General features: G+C 44.0%; 1 pseudogene; it reads left to right on the top strand.

Moving 5' to 3' along the window:
• The first annotated feature begins 12,910 nt into the window (after nt 1–12,910).
• Nucleotides 12,911–13,028, top strand: LOC124799339 (annotated as a pseudogene).
• Nucleotides 13,029–13,417: the final 389 nt, after the last annotated feature.

The raw sequence follows: 13,417 nt of genomic DNA, 5'->3' as shown, positions 1-13,417 counted from the left end.
ACCGTATCCCAGCTTCATGGAGACGGTTGCGAATGGTCCTCGCCGATACCCCAAGGAGCAACGGTGTCCCTAATTTGCTGCGAAGTGGCGGTGCGGTCCCCTACGGCACAGCGTAGGATCCTACGGTCTTGGCGTTCATCCGTGCGTCGCTGCGGTCCGGTCCTAGGTCGACGGGCACGTGCACCTTCCGCCGACCACTGGCGACAACATCGATGTACTGTGGAGACCTCACGCCCCACGTGTTGAGCAATTCGGCGGTACGTCCACCCGGCCTCCCGCATGCCCACTATACGCCCTCGCTCGAAGTCCGTCAACTGCACATACGGTTCACGTCCACGCTGTCGCGGCATGCTACCAGTGTTAAAGACTGCGATGGAGCTCCGTATACCACGGCAAACTGGCTGACACTGACGGCGGCGGTGCACAAATGCTGCGCAGCTAGCGCCATTCGACGGCCAACACCGCGGTTCCTGGTGTGTCCGCTGTGCCGTGCGTGTGATCATTGCTTGTACAGCCCTATCGCAGTGACCGGAGCAAGTATGGTGGGTCTGACACACCGGCGTCAATGTGTTCTTTTTTCCATTTCCAGGAGTGTATATACGCAATATCAGGATGACATGGGTTACAAATTGTTGGTTGTATGGGCGAATCTATTGAGTTCTGTGAGATAGATAAGTCACATATTCGTTCAGCTGGAAAGCATAAAAGAAACATGCCAATATTTGAACTAAAATAATTCATAGAAAATATGATGAGACAAAGACAGACAGAGAGAGAGAGAGAGAGAGTGAGTTTGTAGGAATTCAAATACAGAGCGTGAAAAAAGTAACTCAAGGAGGACAAAATTTTAGTTATGTCAAAGCTGTTGATTGTTAGCGACACATGTGTTATATGTTGTAACTAAGTAAAGGATGAAGCAATACATCAATTATGCTTTAAAATAATATAAAGATATATACGTTATTTATGTTGTGAACAGATATAAACCGTTTTAAGCTGACGAGGACTACAGTCTATTGATGTTTTCATAAATATGTGAAAAAAGCTATTCCATTGTTCATTTGGGAAATAACATACGTGTTATAATTAATAATTTAGATGCAAAGGTGAGGTGTGTGTGTGTGTGTGTTTTCCCAAGTTAATAATGTAGGCTTCTGTTGAAAATAGAGATGATACTTTTTTCATTTAGGTTGGATTCAGATGGCTCTTTCTGGTGTTTGTATATTTGGAGTGTTTCAAGAACGTTAGGTTTTTGTCTTTAGGTTGGATGTATAGGATGCTGATAATTCTGTTGTTAGCATGACGTTTTGTTTCGTGCAGGTGGATGGCTGTTGCTGAGCGTGGTATTTTTTGTTTTTTGGTACTGCTGTATGTTCTTTGAATCTAATCTCAAATTACCTATCTGCCTGACCTATGTAGAAATGGTCAAATTACAAAGACTCCATTTTGTACAAATTCACATCGTGTAGCGGATTTTTTGTGTTGCTGTAACGAGATAGCTTCTGCCCAGTCTTATTGACGGATGTGAAATATATGTTTGTGCCTTTTCGTTTGAAGACGTTGGCAGTCGGGTATGAAATGCTACCCAGAAATGGGGTTGTATGGAAGAACTTTTCACTCTTAGTTTCTTGTTCTGTAATTGATTTGCCATTATTGTTTCAAGCTGTCTGCTGTGGAACTGTCAGAGCCATTTGCAGTGGCTGATTTTTTTATTATTTCAATTGTTTGTTTCAAGCTATCTTTAAAGAGTGGTAGTTGGACTGCTCTGTTGACTATAAGACGAAACGCTGTCTGTTATTCATTATTCTAATGGAGAAGGAAAGCGGCCTTGATCTTTCGAAGGAACCACCACGGCATTTTCCTTAATCGATTAGGAAAATCACGGAATTCCTAAATCACTATAACTGGATGCGGGTTTGAACCTTCATCCTCCGCACTGCGAGTCCAGTGTGCTAACGATTGCGCTATACCTCCCGCTCGGTGGAAACTTGGGAAAAAAGACGATGCAGTTCTAATGTAACTCTATTTGGTAAATATGAAGAACCTGTTTTCGAAGAATTCTGACGCCACCATCTCGTGTAGGTATGAGTAGAAAAAGATAAAGGAATTAGGACGTCTACAGATGCGCGCAGACAGTCATGTTTTCCTTGCTCACAACGCGAATGGAATAAGATATGGAATTGCTAGTATTGATAAGGAAGTTCCTTTCTCTATGCCCGAGCGGCTCTAGGCGCTTCACTCCGGCCGAGCGGTTCTAGGCGCTTCACTCCGGAACCGCGCTGCTACTACGGTCGCAGGTTCGAATCCTGCCTCAGGCATGGATGTGTGTGATGTCCTTAGGTTAGACAGGTTTAAGTAGTTCGAAGTCTAGAGGACTGATGACCTCTGATGTTAAGCTCATAGTGCTTAGAGCCATTTGAACCATTTTGAACCTCCGCTATGAACACCGCAGTATATTTGTGGGTAAGGACTTACGAAAGTAAGTTACACATGTCGTCCCACGCCAAGACCATTGCCGAACACGAGTGGCGCATTGTCAGAAGACAGTACATATTTTTGGTTTCGTGGAGACCCAGTTCTACTGCGGTACGGACAAAATGTACATCACAATGTGCGATTCAAATGGCGCGGCAACTGGGAACGTCCTCCAAAGGCGAAAGACCAGGGTAGATTAGATGATGATGATGATGATGATAGTGGGTAGGGCGCTCAACATCGTGTTCATCAGCGCCTGTACAAGTTCCAAATTTCCCGAATGATGATAGAATGATGAGGACAACACAAACTCCTAGTCCCCGGGCGGAGAAAATCTCCGACCCGGCCGGGAATGGAACCCGAGACCCCGTGATCCAGAGACAGCAACGCCTGCCACTAGCCGACGAGCTGCGGGCGGGGCAGATTAGAGTTTAACGTCCCGTCGACAGCGAGGGACAGGTCATTAGAGACGGAGCACAAGCTCGGTTTGTGTCAAGGATAGGGAAGGAGGTAGGCAGTACCCTTTTCAAAGGAATCATCCCAGTATGTGCCTGGAGCGATTTAGGGGAATCACGGAAAACCTATGTCTTGATGGGCGGACGGGAATTTGAATTGTGGTCCTCCCGAATGCTAATTTAGTGTGTTAACCATTGCGTCAATTCGCTCGGTAAACATCCTCGTATGCAAGACGGCACGACTCTTGTAGGCAAACCATCTAAATCACACACAGATTCGCACTAAATTTCTGGTGGTATTTGGTCTAAATGCAATGTCGCGACCAGATGTACTGAAACGGTGTCAGCATTTTGGAACCCCACGCTGTCGTGGATGATGCTGATCGAGAAGTCCAGATATTACACAATGTGATTTCCATCCTTTCGGCAAGCTGAAAGGACATATGGGGGAAAAGAGATTTTCCAGCTACGTACCTGCATCACTTTGAAGTGTAGCGCAGCATTCAATAAAAGTAACTTAGGCTGCTTAATACTTTTTGAAACCCCCCTCTTAGATGTAGTAGGTATTGCCTTCCAGCCTAACCTATCCTTAGGGCTATACTACAGATTTGTAAAGTGTCCAAAGCTGATGGGCTTGATTTACTTTTGTGCTCATCAAAGAGTTGTAGCTGCTAGCCTTACAGCCATTTCCTTTCGAATGTTACACAACGGAGCCTCCCGCCTTTGTCACCGGCGGGGCTGAGGGGCCGTTGCCCAATCGCCGCCGTCACAGCAAACCCTCGCAGATGGTATCTGTCTCAAGAGAAAGCTGGTCCGCACGTCGATCAGGTTGCGACCGCAGCGGCGATATGAAGACTTCGGTGTGGCCTACCGGGCAACGCCCGTGGTGGCGGACGCATTGTGAACTGCGGTGCTGGAAATGGCAGGCGCGGCCTGCTGGCGCCACGGACAGCGGCAGCTATCGCGCCTGTCGCCGCACACGCTCCTGGGTTATACCGGGGCTGGGGCCTGCTTTTACGGCCCATTTCCTCAGTGATTAACGTGCGCCCGTCGCCTTTAATTGGCTTTGACAAAGTACCGGTATGCGAGGACAATGGCGAGAGGTGTGTGCTTTACGGGATGTCTGGAGGAATAGTATTGCACGCGTAGGCTTTCATCGCACCTCAGTGGTCGTTTAGAAATGAAATGACTTACTTATAGCATAAAAATGGGGTTTTCCTTCTCCAGTATGGTTTACAGCGCAGGAACTGATCACGAAGAGTAACACGTTTTTTTTGTTATTGATTGCGCGCGCGCGCGTGCGTGTGCACGCGCCCATTGCTTTATCTTACCCCATGTCCAGTGTTCTTTAATTTCTTTTTTCGTTACTGTCTTGTCTTTTGATTCACCAATGTACTTTTCGAAGCACAGCTCCGTCATCAGGACTTCAGTTGTGAAGTGACCATGACAAAAACGCCTGTCTGTGGAAGATAATAGGATATTCTAAATTGCAGTTGGTACTGTTGAGACCGGGCTTATGAAAAATAAGGGATGAAATTACTGGGTGGGCGAGAGGTCCTTGTACGCCTATAGTTGATACGTGTAACTTGATCCGATCCCTGACAGTTGCAGTGGATTGGACACGGCATCTTTGCGGGCGTACCACAACCAAATAGACAGCTATTGTTTTCGCCAGCAACTATCAGCGCTTCGCTGTTGGAAGCTGGCAACAGCGCTGCGAGTTATTAGGGACTTACTATGCTGTCTTGACTACAGTATCGAATGTTAATTATTTGATTTACCACAGGTACTTACTTACTTGCCTCCAATATCTCTGTAGGTTCCCCACCATGCTGAAAACACATTCCTATACGCCTCCACGTTCTACTTGAAACATTTTTATGCATCTCCGGTGTTACAGTGCGAAATGAATCCTCAACATCATTGCGGAGTTAGTAGCATGGTGACCTGCAAATAAGTGCGCGTTAATGATTCCCCATAACGAATTGTCAGCTGTGCTGAGGTCAGCACTTCGTGGTGGCCGTTTCGTGGAGCTGATGTTGCTGATGGACCATGACCTATTCACCGCCCTGGAAAGTGTCCATTTAGGAATTCTCGCACGCCAGGAGCGTAGTGAAGAGGTGCTCCGTCTTGCAACGATATGCGTTCTGGAGCCTCCTTTCCTCAAGCTAATATATTAGCCATGTTCGCAACATGTGTAAATAATCTGCGCCATTCACAGTCACTTCAAAAAAGTACGGTCCAGTCAGATCTTGTGATGTCATCGTTGCCCATATATTACGTGAGGCGAGTTCCTTTCTAATTCGACCATGCACTGAGATCTCTTTGGCCAAAACGACATTATTTCTAGCTACGATAAATGGCACATAACCTTGACACGATTCACAGCATTTAGAAATTGACTAAACAAAACAAGGCATGCTAAGGCGCTCATTCCGGTCTCCATCCGAAACTCGCTTACTACCGCTGTTCCACAAGATCTGACCTTAATGTCTTCTTTCGCATGATCTCACTTGGTTAGTACTAAGCTCCGAAGCACATTTTCGTGTCGACTTCATGAGAGATTGTTCAATCGAAGCAGAGACTCCGGCACTTGTTTCTTCTTGTGTGTTCTTTCTTCCACTTCGCGACCTGTCTTAAAACACTTCTTTCCCAACCACAAATATTTCAAGGAATGCTCCAATAATCTGACTCATTGTCGCCTCTGTGTGTTCTCGTTCGTGCACCAACACACTTGTCACAAAATGCTTCTCAATGGTATAATTATGTCTAGTCACATCTGTCATCGCTACAAATTAAAACTCGACTGCGGCTGCAACTGAGAAAACATGTTAACACGAATCCCAATAACTGCTTCCATCAACTGATAGGAAATCACATAGCTACCAACAGGCGTAATGAAAGTTGCTACTAAGCAGGCGTTACAGGGGCACGGAGACTTCTCGTCCATTGTGTATGTAAAGTTTTGTTGAAATTTACAGTAGGATGAGATGCTACAATTTCAGTCATTTAGGACAAATGCTATTGTAACTGGAAACTTGTTCAGGAAAGAAATAATTTAAATTATAGCACTTGTTCTTTGTTGTATAATGAATACACAAATATTGCACCATTTCAAGTCTTGGATTAAACACAATAAAAGATTACAGAATTGAGTAAAATTGTTCGAAACTCTACCTCAATAGGTACAATTGTGATCACTTCTTGGTACAGTTATGATTATTGACATCTTTCACATAATAAGCATCTTTTCCCTTGGGCACTGACGCAAACTTTGTGCTAAAAAACATTACATTTTTGACAGACAATTCAGTCATCATTTGTCAATGATTTTGCACTATAATAATTCAAGAAACAAAATCCGCAGTTATTCTCGTTGTTTACTGGTGATTTGAAGCTTTTAGTAGTTCTTTCATCATGTCTCACAGACTTATATTTCTGTTTATTGTTTTTGTTGTATTTGTTTATTTCTTTGTTCGGTCGCTGTTGCAAAAGGTTTCTGTTCCTGAGAAGGCTTTCCAGGTCTCCATCTGAAGTGAGTCGAATTGATGTCTCTGTTTTCCTTTTTCTCTGAAGTTGGCAAAATGTCCTTGACAGCATCGTGCTGAGAAATAGTACTGGATGTTAGTGTTATGGATTTGCCGTGCTCTCCAGTTACATCTTGTAAAGATACGCGCTCTTCATCCAGAATGCTGATAGTAACTTGATTGGTGGGAGTTAAGGAGCAGGAACCCCGAATAACGTTGAAGGTGCAAATTTCTCCTTGGGAACAACATCTTTGCAGATGGGCATTATTCCTGTGCACTGAACCCCTTGATTGCACACCCAACAGATGCAGTTTTGCTACAGGCGTCACAGAAAATATTACAGGATCTTTGTTTTGTAATGCTTTCATTGAGGCTCCAATGAATCCATTCAGTTGCATTTCTGTGATATTGAGCCTTTAGAGACTTGAAGAAAGTTTTGTCTAATGCCTGTAGTGTATGCGTACTATGTGGAGGCAGTCTCAAATGTACTATCCCGTTTTTCCAAACAACACTCTACAGCATCCGGACATGTCGAAGCCAGATCATAAACAGTTCTTCACTAACATTGCCCGATTCACTCATCTCCGTAATGGAACAACGTCGTAAGCCGCCTTGAAATTCTTTCCTCACTTCTTTGAAAATTACCATTGGTGGTAAATACGTAACAAATGCATTCGTGCATGCATTCAACAGTCTCATTTTGCCCTCTGTCACGTTTATTAGTGAAACAACTTCTCGCTTACCTGTGCGACTAACTATTTTTGAGGGCCTGTTGTAAAGAGGAAAGCCGGACTAAATCATATTATAATTATGCTTTCGTTTATCAAACAAATCATATTCCTTTAAGATTCCTCCCAGATTTTGGAAATATTTACTTGCTTCATCTTTATTTAAACCTTTAGCTCTGGCTCGTGAAAGACCCTCGGGTTTTCGCAGTTTAAGTACATGTCACACAGTCTTTCTCTATGAATGCCTCAGAACACGCAGGAATGGAAAACAAGTCTCTGACATTACTAATACCGACTTTACAATAACATCGAACTAGTCAGTTTATAAGAGCGCATAGAACTGAGTAACTTCACTTACCTCTCAACAAGAAAAAAATTAATCTCTGTAGCACAAACTGGTGTATTCAGCGAAAAGACAGGAGGAACTGCAGAAACCTTCCGCACTGCAACGCCGTACAAAGGCAAGTGCTACAAACGCTACGAAAATGAAAAATGCCACGAAACCTTATACTGATCGTAATGGTACCTACATAGAAATTGTATCACCTTACTCTATACTTGCGAGTTAAGTTTTCCAATCTGTAGCTGTCCCGGAAGAATGAAGATTAGTGTTTAGAGTACCGTCGAAGACGAGATCAATAGAGACACGACGAATTAGGAAAGAATGGGAATGACATCGGCCATCCCCTTTCGCAGAAACCATACCGCATTTGCGTTGAACGGCTTGTGAAAATCACGGAAAACCTGAATCTGGATGGCCGGACGAAGATTTAACCAATCGTGCCCTCGAATACGAGTCCAGTGCGCTACCCACTGCGTCGTCTCCCTCGGTCACTGTCTCTGTTTTGCCTAGATTTGTTACTATGCCAGCAGTGGAAGAGGTACTTTTCTTGTCGTTATTCTTACTTTATTCCGTGATCATGCGGCCAGGGCGGACGGTCTGTGATCCACCACATTCACGAGACCAAGTCTTTTCAGTCAAACACTAGGCGAACAGGTAGTGGAGTAGAGTGGATCCAGATAGGGAATATTTGGGAGGAGATTCTCTGTTCCAGTTACTTGGCTTACAACTTCGAGACACTACCCAATAACCTCGGTCAGAGCCATGGGAATGAAACTGTAATTAACTTACTGGCGGTGGAATACAACTCAGATGAAAACATTAGGCACATATTTATGATTATTTCTGTTGAATATCCCATGTTCTGATATATTTTAACAACGTTTCTGTTTGTACTACTTCGTACACAATGGTGTACCTAATAAAACTGAAGCGAAATACATCTCCAGCTTAGTGAGTGACTGTTAGTTTATGATATAAAAAGAAGCAACGTAATATTTTAAGTAATTGGAATGTGCTAACGAATTCTGAAACAAAACAGCAGCGCAAGAAAGATTTTCGTAGTTTGGAAAATAAGTATCAATTTTCTTTACATCGTGGGATCTCTTACTTGATGAAGAGTAATAAAAAGTGAAACGATGACTTTATGGGCGGCCGTAGTGGCCTAGCGGTTCTAGGCGCTTCAGCCCGGAACCGCGTGACCGCTACGATCGCAGGTTCGAATCCTTCCTCGGGCATGGATGTGTGTGATGTTCTTAGGTTAGTTAGGTTTAAGTAGTTCTAGGTTCTAGGGGACTGATGACCTCAGATGTTAAGTCCCATAGTGCTCAGAGCCATTTGAACCATTTTTGATGACTTTATGAACATAAAAGGTTTTGAAGTTACAGTAGAGGAAGTAAAAATATTCTTCTACTTTGATAGCGAGGTTACAAAATACAGTTGAAACTAGAGTTTTATTGACACAGACCTGACGAAAGATTTTTGAGCTCGTACGCCTGGGTTACGGTGAAGGATAAAGTGGAATCATTTGACAGTGTGGTGCTTGAAAATATATTAAAAATTTAGTGAACAGGGAGGGTACGAAATGAAGAGGTAGTGGAAAGAAGGTAAGGTAAGAAGGCAATGAAAATTCTTTGTACATGTAGGGTCAGATTAGTAGGACATCCATTGAGACATTCAGGAGCAGTTAACGCTGCATTGCATTCAACAGTTAACGGAAGAGTAGGAGAAGATAGTGATCAGTATGTGTAAAATACATTACTGTTGGTGTGAAGTGTTGAAAGCCTATAGATATGAACTGAATGTCAGAAAAAAAAAGTAATTGGAATATTGAGTCAGACCTGTCGAAACACTTGCTGCCTGGCTTTCGAGCACTCTTCTACTCTCTTTCAAGTCAGAATGAATAGGAGAGTTCAAATGGGAAAATAAGTGATTAACAGTCGTTTCTGTACTCAGCACGAGACCGTTACAAATTTCTTAACTGATTCAAATGAGACACGCCACAAACAAATCGTTCTGCACCCATAGTCGTGCTGCTCTTGACATTCTGAGAATAGAATATGAGGTACGGAGCAATGGGCTTCTTACTATAGTTCGCCAAACGTTGTGCGAACTACTTGGACAGAAAAATATTAGAATAAAAGGGATGTAAGAAATCGTGTTGTGGACAGTTTTTTTCCGCAGCTCATCTCCCAGTGAAGAACCCACGGGTTCTGGAATATGGCTCTATATGCAAGAAGTACCACCTAGCGCGACTGCGTCCTTTAACGTGTCAGAATGAGACTAAAATTATTTTTTCCATATTTTCTGCCTTTTTCTCTCCTACGTTTTATTCAAGCATAGTAAACATAATGTTTTATTATATATTGTCACTCATTCCTTCAAAATGATTTTGCCATATTATCTGGCCTCCAGTTTCTTCCACTATGCTCATCACACGTAATCCGAGTCATAAATCTTCATTTCGCACACGATCACCTCTTTTGTATCCTAAAATCGAGCCTGGAAATCTCATCCTTCCTATCTGGATTCTTCCTTTCTGATTTATGTCAGATTCCAGCTCTCTGATCCATAAAGGATTATAGAGACTGCTATGCTACAATAAATTATATTACCGACGGAGCACCAGCCGTGGCATATAAAGTTCTTTTAATTGCGCCATGTAAGATACACAGTGATTTAATTTAGGAATATATATTTCTCGATTTGTTCGAAATTGAAGTCCAGGTACGCTGCTGGAAATTAAAACTATTACAAAGGGATGCGCCGGCCGGTGTGGCCGAGTGGTTCTAGGCGGTTCAGTCTGGCACCGCGCGACCGCTACGGTCGCAGGTTCGAATCCTGCCTCGGGCATGGATGTGTGTGATGACCTTAGGTTAATCATACAATGTAGGCTTTCACGGCCGGTGTTGTCTTCAGTTGAAACTTCCGGACTGAGAGGCCGTGGTCGATGTATAAAATTTCCACCTGACGTTTCGTCTCCATCTGCGGAGTTAGGTTTAAGTAGTTCTAAGTTCTATGTTACTGATGACCTTACAAGTTCAGTCCGATAGTGCTCAGAGCCATTTGAACCATTTTATTACAAGCGGATGCATAACAAATAACGAAATTTTACTGATTGTACGTATCCAGTGTAACAGGAAGATTACATGAACTGTAATAAGGAAGGCGACTGGTCGTCTTCGGTTTATTGAGAGAATTGTAGGACAGTGTAGTAAAGGAGACAGAATATAGTAGTCTATGCGACCTATTCTTGAGTACTGCTCGAGTTTTTGAGAGCCGCGCAATGTCTTGACTAAAGGAAGACACTGAAGCAGTCTGGAGGCGGGATTCAGGATTTGTTACCGGTGGGTTCGTACAACAGGAAAGCCTTACCGAAATGCTTCGGGAACACAAATGGGAATCCCTGGAGGGATGACGACGTTCCTTTCCAGGAACGCTGCTGACAAAATTTAGTGAACGATTTTTGAAGCTGACTGCAGATTTACTCTACTGCCGCCAGCACAGTTCATACGGAGGCATATCGACGGTCGTTCTTCCGTAGCTGTGTTTACGAATGGAACAAGAGAGAAATGACTAGTAGTGGTGAAATATTTCTTATTAATATTACTCACTGAAAATTTCACAAGGACTTGTTTACATGTCACTGTTATGTAAGGCAGTGTAATGTCACCTTCATACATGTCGTACTGAAAAGAATTTGGTTGATCGCCGACTTGAGTCCGAAGTGAATTACCGTCTCGAAAATGCTCGTTCGTCGCCAATCACCTTAGCACCTCTCCCACACTGTATCGACGAAGAAATTCTGAATCTGGTTCTTACTATTTAAAAGGGTCTCTGCAGGTTACGCTGGGCGATGCGCAGTGACTAATTTTCGTCTAAAACGCTGGACGAGGTCATTAGTTCTCGGAAGGGAAGGCCAATAAGTGTTCGCCACTTTTCGGCCGGTCAGCGGTGACAGAATAGAGGTGCACGCCCTGCAATATTTCTCAAACTTTTACAGAAGCTACTGAGTAAATAAATTTCCTTTTTGCTTTACTTATAGCTTTATTGTCAGGTTCGTGATAATGTTCTGTGATTTCGTTAATGGCCATAGTTATTGTGATATTTACATGAAAGTAAGACACTGCAAGAAATTCGGAAAAGTTTGCAGTGAGAAATAGATGTCTCTATGATTATGCATTTGGTGCATATTACACAGTATGTTACTGTGTATGAAATTTAGCAAGCATATTGAATTTTTCTTTAGACTTGGGTAGAGTGTCGCCAATCTCAAGAAAAGTGATCTGACATAGCACACTTATTTACGATCGCTCAGCGCCAGCGACCAAGCCAGCGTGAAATGTCCACAGCATTCATCATATTTCATAAAGGTTTTCAGATATCGGAATGAGGTTTTGGTAAATGATAGCACGCAAAGAGGAGAGTATTTTGTCATATTGTTATCAGGCAAAACTACATTATGTACTTTGCTATTCCACTAACTACAGAGTTTCTCGACGAAAGAATGTAATTTTTAAGGGCCATCGATAGCTATTGAAACGAGAAATGCTGTGGGCTTTGAAACAACGCAGGTGAAGACATGACACATTTTTGTATTCAGTGTTGCCAACCATCGTAAACCACAGCCCATTACGGTCACAGAACACTTCCTTTCTGAACATGTCTCGTACTACCAGGGATGCTGTAATCTCGGGATTATTCTATTGGTCAGATAAACCATCGGGCCACACACAACCCCTTGCGGTAGCTACTCCACTTTTTAGAGACAGTGACATTCCCTCCGCATACCAATGCCCACCATCGTCACGCCGTGTTGACTGAGGGTGAGACAGAGATTTTTTTCCCGTGCGTGCGTGAGTCACATGAGTCCTTGACGGGCGCCCGGATCATCCGCTCCGCCGCCGGAAGCGTGAAAGAGTTGATGACGGGCCAGTGTGTCGGCGAGGCGTGCCTGCGCGTCCGGCAGTCAGCTCAGCTGCTGGTTGGGAAGGTGCTGGTGGAGGCTTCCGGCCGGGAAAGCGCGGCTGCGTCGCCTCTCGCCTCGGCACCTCTCACTCTTGCCTTCGTCGCGACACGCCCAGCAGCTGAGTGGATGGACGCGCCTGTAACACAACTAATTTTGTAGCTACGTAAGATACCAAGACGGTGTAGCACACGATAAAGCCGCTGCGCTATCAGTGGCCCGCAGCCGTTCCGCGCAGTTTTTCGGGCGAAAATTAACCGTCAGATACTTTAAATTACAATTTTAATAGTGTTAGATTTATGTGGAGATGACCGTGTGGTATTCACTAGCACTGAAAATAATAGGTCATTGCTTTAAAATTGTTCGTAAGAATTTCTTCGTAATTCGACTTCATTAAACAACCACTATATGTCTTGCAAGCCAACGACCTTGCCTCAGTGGTAACATCGGTTCCCGGTAGATCACCGAAGTTAAGCGCTGTCGGGCTGGGCTAGCAGTTGGATGGGTGACCATCCGATCTGCCGAGCGCTGTTGGCAAGTGGGGCGCACCCAGCCCTTGTACGGCAAACTGAGGAGATACTTGACTGAGAAATAGCGGCTCCGGTCTCGGAAACTGACATACGGCCGGGAGAGCGGTGTGCTGACCACATGCCCCTCCATATCCGCATCCAGTGACGCCTGAGGGCTGATGATGACACGCCGGCCGGTCGGTACCGTTGGGCCTGCGTGGCCTATTCGGACGGAGTAATAGTAGTACGTATTAGAAATTGGCAAAAGAGTTTTATGAAACATTTTCTGTACTACTCTAGTGTGTTGTGCAAAGTTGAGCTACAGATTTGTGCACAGCGAATGTTTACCCTACACTGTCGCATGAAAAGCAATTGTTCGTACATTCTCGCACCGAACGACTTACCACGTTAACCAAA

This window comes from Schistocerca piceifrons, chromosome 5 (genome assembly GCF_021461385.2).
Source record: "Schistocerca piceifrons isolate TAMUIC-IGC-003096 chromosome 5, iqSchPice1.1, whole genome shotgun sequence".
Taxonomy (NCBI): domain Eukaryota; kingdom Metazoa; phylum Arthropoda; class Insecta; order Orthoptera; family Acrididae; genus Schistocerca; species Schistocerca piceifrons.
The sequence above is the reverse complement of the archived record's forward strand: the minus strand, read 5'-3'. Positions and strand labels throughout refer to the sequence as shown.